This window comes from Impatiens glandulifera, chromosome 4, assembly GCF_907164915.1.
Source record: "Impatiens glandulifera chromosome 4, dImpGla2.1, whole genome shotgun sequence".
NCBI classification, from domain to species: Eukaryota; Viridiplantae; Streptophyta; class Magnoliopsida; order Ericales; family Balsaminaceae; genus Impatiens; species Impatiens glandulifera.
In genome coordinates, this window is record NC_061865.1 from 51,244,163 (window position 1) to 51,255,016 (window position 10,854).

A 10,854-nucleotide genomic window follows, 5' to 3' on the forward strand; every position below is an offset into this window, starting at 1 on the left:
TTAGTTATTTATAATAGATAAAATGGTTTCATCCGAAACTTTAATGTGTTCGATAATGAGAAAAATAGACCTAAGTAGCGACACTTATTGGAGGGTGTGGAGATTTGTGTCCTTTTACATGAAATGACTACTAATTCCGGTTACCATTGGTGGATAGCTTGGTTGTAGTGGAAAAGGAGAGTGTTTGTGGCACAAAGTTTATTAGGATAAAATCTTCCAAAGCTTGGCGAAGATTCGAAATGAAAAACAAATGGACTCAGCTAATTGTATTGTAGATATTCTAAATGATCTTTGGAGGGAGTAGACCAAGGTTGTACAACAAGGATTCTTTAAGTGGAATCAAGGTCACATTTTTGTTGTTTGATTTAAACTATTCATATGAATGAATGATATTTGTTCAAAAAACAAATCTCTCGAAGTTGGACACGCGATGCCCTAATTGTGTTCTAGTCCTAGTCTCTCCATCGATTAAGACTCTAATAGTGATCCACTTGACACTTTGTTTGTTCCCATATGATTCAAGAAGTGCCCAACCGTAATATTTTGTTCTTATCACCGGATTGACCCCAATACCATTATAACGCCATGATCTAGGGATTCAGAAGATATATGTTATTGTTATGATGTTATCTCACAAAGGTGAAGGTGGCTTATATGAAATTAGCCTCATAATAGGTGACTTATGTAATTTCTTATTTAGGACATTTGTTAATACAAAATAATACTGGCAAATTAGGTTTAAAATTGCTTCAAAGTAAGTTGCCAACTGCCAAGTTCAAAATTTATGGAGTCCATGTCAATGTGGTCAGTTCGAAAATGGACAGGTAACAACCTCTGGATGGTATGGGAGGAATTTCATTTTCTAAATGAAGAAAAAAAAAAGGACACAAAATAAAGTTGAGTAATTCGGTTCCCAAGTGACTCATTTGTATTGGAGAACAAAAAATCACAAAAATGTATATAAGATTACATGCATCTTCTTTGAAGAGGCACATATTTTGGCGTCACGCAATTGTACTGCCAAAAAATCAAATAAGTTAACATCATATTTGAATGCATCCCAATCTTATGATGATCTTGTGGCCCATAGTACTCCCTTTGATCAGTTCAAATGTTACTTTCATATTCTTTTTGTTACTTTATTTTAACTCCCTTAACATGGTAAAATATTAAGTGTTTCTTTTCATAGTAAGGAAATGTGTATTATTTACTGTGAGATTAAACAGAGGCAGTTAATCTATGTGTAGGTTAATCTTATGAATTGATGTGAGAAATTACACTATTATGTCCCAAATCTCAATCAAATAGATTTGGTTATTATAACATGGTTTATTAAAATGCATTGAACCCGGGAAATTGACAATTAAAGACTACTTTTATAAATATAAACCCTTTTCTATGGGTAATAAACATTTATAATTTCAGGGTCTCAAAACCCGATTCGGGACACTTTTGGCCTTCTTATTGGAGAGGATGAAAATGACACCCAATGACCTAAGTATTACATCGAAGGTAAACAAAAGTTTCATAATAATCAATACCGTTTCTTGAAAATGGAATGATGTTTAAGAAAAAAAAAATCAAAATAGAGATGGGAGAATCATATTATAAGTTAAAAACTCAAAGAGTAACATAAAAAAGGAATACCCACCCATACATGTTTGGTTCATATTAAAGTTAAAAACTCGAAACATAAACTCACTAAGGTAGCTTAAGTGGTAATAATGGTTCATAAAATTTATGGATTCGATTCTCACTAAGAAAGACTTAAATTAAAGTGAATGTTATAACTACTAGGGTCATGATAAAAAAAAATTCAAAGTACGAAAAGAAATTCATGTGTTTCGGGATCTAATGAAAAAGTCTTTTTTTTTTTTTTCTTGTTTGACAAAATCTGATATTATTAATGTAATATTTTATTATAGTGTTTTTATTTGAATGTATTTGCTATGTCTAGAACGCAAATTCTAATGAGATGACAAAATAGTTAAACTACACATTATTAACAAAATAGTTAAGAATATGTCAAATAAAAGAAATTAGTATTAATTTTTTTAATGTATTAAACTAGCACGAACCATTGACACTCGAACTACTTTAGTCATGTTCTATGCCTGCCTCGAGCTAATATGTTTGGTTTGATATTGAACTAGTTTTAAGATTGTTTTGAAGGCAACTTTAATTTATTGGGGGAGGATCGGCAAAATTCGGTTCAAGTTGGGTTTTTTCAGCTTTCTTCAAATATGTCCAATTTTAATGGTTTCCATGTTGTTAATTTTAGAAATGTAATACATATAACAAAAGGTAGAGTACATAGCCAAAGACTTACAAATATGTACAAAAACTTTACATAAAAACAAAGATGAAAATAAAACCCAGTATCAAACTTTAATTTAAGTTCAATGTATATATATAAAAGAAGAAATGGCTTATTCACAAAATGGAAAGTAATGCCAAATAGATAGAATCAATTTTCTGTAACATATCTTCTCTTATTACATTAAACTATTAAAGATAACAAAATAAAAGAATTATTGTAGTTGATATGGAAGTTATTGTTTTGTTTTAGTTAATTCATTTTATGTACCCTAGCTAGCTTTGATTTGGATTCATTATTGATTGATGATGCCTCTGGCTATATATAATATATAAATTAAACATTGGAAATCCAGTTATAATATATATATTTTATTTAAGTGTTAATATTTTAAGAAAGAAACAATAAACTAAGTATTTATGAAAGTGCCCATGCATATCACATGCATAGAGAGAGTAATAAATGTGGAAAGAGAATGGGAGAGAAATGAGGGTTTCAGGATTTGAACTTTCCTAAATGTAATGATATAGAAAGCCGAAACTGCTTAACTTTTCCACTCCACAATTAAAAAATTCAAGGCCGAAACTTCCAAGAAGATGTTTTGGTCCCTTACACATGTCCTCTCTCTCTCCTCTCTCTCTCTCTTGCGTCCTACCGTGGGGCACTTTTTAATGCATGTACACGTGAATTATTAACCTTGTCATGTCCTCATCAAGGGCTCCTGCACTTTCCTCATCTCTTTATCATACTGTCTTTCAATAGTAATTAAGGGTACGTATAGTATAGTTATAAGGGGTTGATCGATAATGTTTAATGCATGAATGTATATTTTTAACCAATAATTATCATTTATAATATATATTGATATTAAAAAAGGTAAAACGAATAGAAATCTCGCGATAAAGAGACCGAAGAAATCTTGTAGACCAAATCGCGAGAGTTGGGTATAACCTATTTAAGTTTTATTTATTAATCTTTTCTAACACTTTTGTAAAACTATAATTTTTTTAATATTTACTTACCTTAGTTAATTAGTTATATTTTTTTTTATTAATTTAATAATATATGTAAATGATTTAAACCTTAAGATAATCTTTTTTTTTTTGTCATATTATATAATGCATAGGTTGCATCACTTTATGATCGCCCCTAATCTTTGGTACAATGTAACAACAATAGCGACATTGAAAGCCCTCATTTACTTTGGAATAGATAACAAGGCCATATTGAATCGTTCTATAACTAGTGTTTTTAGATGGTAATTGACTCTATAAAGAAGGTACGAAAGAAATTTTGGAGGATTCAATTGCAATTCGTGTTATGAGCCGGAAGAGGCCAAACACGACTATCAAATGAATTAGGATTTTCTCATATTTTTAGAAAGAATACACCTTGTTGCAAGGATCACTAGAACCGTCATACTATAGAGATGGTAAGAATATATATAGGTTCAAGTACAAGTATTGAAACAAAAATGAAATAGCACAACTACTATAGTACTAGTATAGAGAAATTAAGCATTAAAACTATAAAGAAAAAGATATACAAGATTCATGTCAATTTTAACTCATTTGAAAGCATCTACCTCACATATTTTTTTTTTCAATTTTAATGTCCTCAAAAAAAAAAAAAAATATTCAACCCCGCAACAATGTGATCTATGAGAGATCGACTTAGTAGACCAACCCACAAAGCGTGCTCATAATGAAGGGGTTATCCAAGTGGACTATAGTTGGTAAGATGACTCAATTGAGTTGTGAAGCCTACATATATAATTTTGAGTTTTAGTTTCGCTCACCACTTCTATTGAAACAATTGTAATGTCGTTAGCTCTAGCTGCAAGTTGAGTGCACATTCTCGAGATTATATATGTGGACATCCTCCACGAAAAATGACATCGACAGATATACCAATTCAATGAAAGTCATGCAAAAAATTGTAAAAAGTTAGGAAAACAAGCTTCAACTTTGAATCACATGAATAACAACATCAAAATTTTCAAAATCAAAATCAAGATTTTCTTAGGCATTGTTATTTGAAAAATAGGAACAAGAATAATGAATATACATGTGTAAAATAGTGTTCAATATTTATGTTATTGTCTGCTTATAATAAATACTATAATAATAGTAGCTATTAGCCATTAAGCTAGTAGCTAATGAATCTATAAAACTGAAATCAATGTTTAAGCGAGAAAAGCACGCAATTGAACTATCATTTCAAGCTTCATTAATTTCTCCTATTCTTTCTCCCAAGTAATATTAATTAATACATATACTTAAATCAATAAATTGAAACACACATTTTCTAATTTTTTTTTCATCTTAATATAATTTATATATGATAATAATTTATATAATTTAAAATACTGATAATCGAAACAATATCTTATTTATTAAACAAAACAATCATTAAACCACGTTGAAATATTGATAGTTTATTTTTAATGACATTAGAAAATCTATGCAATCCCTAATTAGAGTGCAACTACCGGAACTCAATTCTGACCACAACAAGAGTACCCATTCTAATCTTAATTATCCCCAATTAGTAGTATTTGTTATATTCTTTATAAAAATAATATAATTGAAATAATAAAATAACGAGCACAAAGGCGATGTTGATGAACTCTTCAATTGACTCATGACCGAACTAAATTAAAATCGTTTTTTTCATTGAAACCATCTATCCTCGCTAACTTATGCTACAAGTTCTTACACCAATGGTAAATATGTGTCAATAAAAATAAATAAAATCTATTTTTTAACCTAAAAAACTAAAATAAAAAATAGTAAGTTATTTCAAAATTAGAAAATATTAAGTAACTATTTATAACTTTGACTAGTTTTAAAAATATATTAACTAATATGCATTATTGTTTCAATGTCCACTATTATCATTATTATTATATTATTGTTATGGCCAAAATACAATGCAGGTCACTTAGTACTCTTGCTTTCAGCTTTCTTAAATAAAAAAATATATCCATATATATATAATAAATAAATATATAATTGAGAAGAAATCTCAATCACGTCGCCCTAGGATTCGTCTAGTGGATTAGGCCTCTGACCAAGGTCAATTTCTGGAATTTCGAGGTCTCTCTTCTACTCATTATCTTAATTTCTTATGCATATATTTAGTTAATTTAGTGTACAAATCTCAACTGATATTTGCTTATATCATTTTTTTTCTATAAAATTTCATTTTATTAATTCAAATTTGTATGGAGAATATTGTTTATACTTCATTAATATGTTTGTCTTATTTCTTTTATTTTATATGAATGGACAATAATTAGTTTAAAAATTAGGATAGTTAAATTTGTTTAGTCTATTTAATAAAAAGATCTTTATAAGGATTGAAAAACTTATTGCATTGAAGATTTATGACATCAAGTGTAAAAAAGGTTGTATTAAGTCTTGTGAGAACGAGAAGTGATATTGCAGACCTTTACGATATTCGGCTAGGGGATGGGAAAGACAATCTGTTCAGGCTCGATCCCTGGTTCGAAAACCAACCAATCATTCACAAAGAGGAGTTCAAAAATATACATATCAGAAGGGAGTGCGTAGTGACAAAAATCAGAGACGTAAAAGACGGGGACTTGAACCCACTTTTGAGAAGAAATCCAGAAGGACAGAGGATACTAGATCACATCAGTAACAAACAGACCTGGCGTTCATGAATGGAATTATAGAAGACAATGGGAAGTTGGTCTCAAAGAGAATATGAGAGGTAATCCGAAAAAAAGCACAGAAAATAGAATGGACTCCTCTCGTATGGTCAACCAAGATCATTCATCAACACCAGTTCATCCTATGACTTGCCTTTTGGGAAAGACTCAGCACTCGTGACCGTATCAACAAGTATATGATCATCCCGGACGTGAGTTGTCTTCTATGCAACGAAAGTGAAGAAACAATATAGCTTTGGAAATTTGGGACATATTTTCTAAAAACCTGGAGCTGATCAGTTTCCCGAAGGAATGAAAAGAAATCAAAGAAGCAACACTACTCAAAGCCAAAAGAAACAAATTCACAAAAAATATATTCAAGTGCGGTTTTAGAGCAGTAGTTTACAACATTTGGAAGGAACATAATGCGAGAGTTTATGGCAAAACCCGCAGAAGTGTTGAAGAATTATGGAGAGACATAATATCGGATTGTGGCGCACTTGCGGGAACAAGGAGAAAAGTTCCAAGTACGGAGTAAAATTGGAATATCAATAGGAATTGAAATTTACCATTTACTAAAATTATTAGAAACGAAAACATTGTAATCAGATAGTTCATTTACGTTTTTGCTTTTATTCAGAATGATACGATTTCAAAATCATTCTAGGTCTGTCTAGAATGATCTCTTAAACTCGTGGTTTTTTTCCCGTTTTTGAGAATTTTAATGAAATGACGCTAATTAAGTCGTTTTTCCCCCAAAAAAAATTTCGTGAGAACTCTTGATTATAACATATATTATTTTAGCGAGACAAAAATTCAACATACGGACCAATAAATTGTTAAGGATTTATGGCGTATGTATGAATAAGAAAACAAGATTTTGGTGGCATAAAATGTTGACCTATATGAAAATTGATGTTAACTTGGATAGATACTTAGTTAACGTCAATTAAGAATTCGGGGACAACTTTTGTTGGGTGATAACTACGGTCAATGAGTCGGTTCTCTTGCAATTTAAAATAGAATTTTTTTTAATGAGATGCATATGTGTTTAGTCTCTAAGACTTACATATTGTCCCTACGGGTGACATAAACAAAGTTAGATCTCCATTTGAAAAGAAATGGATCATTAGGCTCACGAGCCTTATGCGTGAATTTTATGAAACTATTGAGAATCTTGAGCTCATTGATCATCCTTTGGAAGGCGAATGATTTACCTTTAGGAGAGATAATGAGAGGGCGAACATTGTCATTCCCGTATTGAGATGTTTTTAGTTACCGAGTTCATCTATCAAAGGTGGTTACCATCTTTCATAAGTTTTTTTCATGGAGTTGTTTTGACCATGGTCTGATTTTGTTGGAACAAAGGGTGATGACAAGGAAAAGTTGTGTTTTCAGATTTGAGAATAAGTTGTATTTCAAATTTGAGAATAAGTAACTAATTCGAGAATAACTGACTAGTTGTGCAATCTTAGTGGTTGAATCAAATGTCGACGGATTCTCCATCTATGCTCTTTATGAACTTAAAAAATCTCCGAAAATTCCTTAAAAGTTGTTTGGGGGAGACTATGTTATATTTTGTGCCAAAATCAAGGCCTTATGTAATGAGATTAAATCGGGATTTCTCTACGTAGGAGGTTAGTTCTCGGATTCATATGATTATTGATTTACTTACATTGTGTAAGGACGAGGAACGTAGGACTATTTGTCTTAGAGTTGGGATAAGAATATTAAGTTTTTTCACAAGATCTTTAAAGCGCAAACTAGGAACAACGTGATTAATTCAATCTCGATTCAAGATGCTGTTCATAAAAGTGAGTCGCTCATCTGCGAGTATTCTTGAGTTCTATAAATGTCTCTTTCAATAGTCATATAAAAAATTTGGCCACAAACTAAATTGTTTCAATAGCCATATATGGACATAACTAAATTGGACGACATCACTTTCAACTTCATTAACTTGGTGCAACAAGAGATTTTGGAAGCTCGATTTACGATGGAGGAAATCGAGAAGGTTATTAAGGGATGTGGTAGCGATAAGGCTCCGGGGTCTAATGATTTTATTTTGTATTTCTTTAAAAAAGGTGTGTCACTTTCTTAAGAAAGATATTATGAAATCTATCGATCACTTCTATCGTTTCTCATCATTTGATAGAAGTTTGAACTCTACGTTGATTTATCTCATTTGTAAGGCTCTCGAGAAACTATTGATGTGAAAAATTTCAGGTATATCACTTTGGTTTCTTCCTCTTCTAAGATCGTGTCGAAATGTTTGGTTAATAGACTTCGTGTGCTGCTAGGAACGGATGAGATGATGTCCATTAAGGGATGTCAAATCTTTTATGCATTATAAATTGACAATGAGTGTATTGACTTGGCTAATTCGGGAGACGATAAATATATTTTGTTAAGCTAAATATTTAAAAGTCTTATGATAATGCAATTAATAATTTTTATTTAACGTAATTGGTAGAATGAGAATAGGTGAAAATGGATTGATTTGATAAGATTTTACGTCTCGATGACCAAGTTCTCCATTATTTTGAATGAGAGTTCTCATGGTTTTTTTGGAGCTCTCGGGGGATTAGGTAAATTGATATGTTATCTCCTTTCTTGTTCGTCATTGTCATGGAATCTTTATTAATAGTGATAATTTTTTGCAAAAAATGCAAGACTTATCCGTTGTCTGGGAAATGAGGACTCCATTCTTCATTTTTCATCTTCTTTTTACTGATGATTCAAGCCACTTACATGATTTTCAAGCACCTTTGTGATATTATATGATTATTCGATGCTTTCTTTGGCTACGTGTTAATCTTGGTAAATTTGTTATCTTTTTCTCAGACTCTATTTCGTTGAGGAAAAGAATATGACCCACAAATGTTCTGAGTTTCGGTAATTGTGTCCTCTCACCCTTATATCTTTGATATGTCATTGGGTTCTAAAGCTCGTTCTAAGGCCTCTTGAGACCCGATCATCACTAAGATGGTAGGTAAATTATCAATTTGAAAAAGTAAAGTAGTCTAGAAGGGGGTCATTTGATTCTCATCGAGTTTTTGGCATTTATGCCCACCTATATGATGTCTTTATTCGTTCTCCTTGAGAGTGTGACGATGAAAATAAAGATAATTATGTGTAAATTCTTTTAAGGATTGTCTAATTCCTCATTAAGTCATTTGGTTAGTTAGGATAAAGTGAAATAATGCAAGGATCACGGGGTCTGTGTATTGGGATCTTGTTTCTTAATGAAGTCTTCTCAAAATGTTGCAGTAGATTTGCATTTGAACCAAACCATTTTTTTTTGATATCATGTTTTGTTTTATTATGGTTAAACGATTATCATTTTTTAATATTCTATGTACCATTTAAAAAAAATCATATATTCTTAAAACAAAAATTAGTTTAAAAAACATGATTACACAATATTATAAAATGATTACATATGATTGTTGTTAAATCTGTCAAGTGATGCTCATAGTAGTTATAATAAACATTGTGGCTCATAGTTCATATCTCAGTGGTAGATTACATAAACTCATGTAATTTGAAGAAAAAAATTATAATAATTATTTACTTTAAATTCAACATATGATAGGATAAATGTCTATAGTTATAATATAACTTATTATAATTAAGTTACCGTTCAATTACTATGAAAAATATGTCAGTCGTCAATCAAAGGAGAGAACAAAACTCCCGATTGATGATGACGAGAAGGAGATTGATTACGACTCACCATCTTTTTTAGATAATTAAACATTTACTTTTCATATATATATTTTAATCTCATTCTTATTTTGAAAAATGATTCCGATCATGGTAGGTCTTCATTTCATCATAATGTGATAATTCGAAAATCATTATTAAAATAAATATTTTAGTGCAAAAATCAATACTTGTTTAAATTAATTTAATAATATTTATATATAGTGCTATTGAATCGTAGTTTGTAAAGGAGAGGCAAGCTAGGGTGGAAGGTGACAATTTTCTTAGTTCACAATATGGTATAATTCTGAATTGAGCCCCATTACATGATTTCTAACCTCACGATTGGACAATTAGTGGCTCGTTTTGAAAGTTCCAAACTAGAGAAATGGACACCAAAGGATAAAGGACATGGACTAGCAAGCTAATTAAGGAACAAGGTTCACCTTTGATTCGAAAACAACCATTGATGACCTAATCATCTGTCATGAGACTAATGTAGTGAACCCGGCCAAATCTTTTTTTCTTTAACATGAGCTCTCATTGACCTATTATATGTACATTTGCACCACACTTATTATTATGTTTTGTAAAGATAAAATTTTAATTATTCACTTGGCTGAGAAGTTCTCAACTTCATGGATAAAAAGAGATAATAACACTTCCAAAAAAACGCAAATATAAATACTAAGTACAAACAAAACAAACACTCGAATTTAGTTTCTCACAAATAACTGGTAATTGAAGAGATTTTTGTCAAGAACAAATGAGACAATCAAATTTACTACAATGAGAGTTTTGTTCATGTTATCAGCACTGCAACACTTAACAACATATAATCTTTTATCTTGCACGATCAAAGCGAACAACATAATAACCGTAGTAGAAAATTCAATATATTTATTATGAATTTAAGAATGAATTTAAGAAGTTAGAGTTCACCTATATAAATTTCACATAAACTAATTAAAGTATTTGTAGTATTCAATTATATCTGAAACTAATTTCTAATATTTGTTAATCTTTTGATAATTAAAATTAGCATATATTTATATATTTAATGAATAGTGGTATTATTAGCTTGTTTGTATGTAAAGGAAGCTTAAGGAAAATAAAAAAAGTACAGAAAGTAAGAAAGAGATAGGGAAAGAGAAAA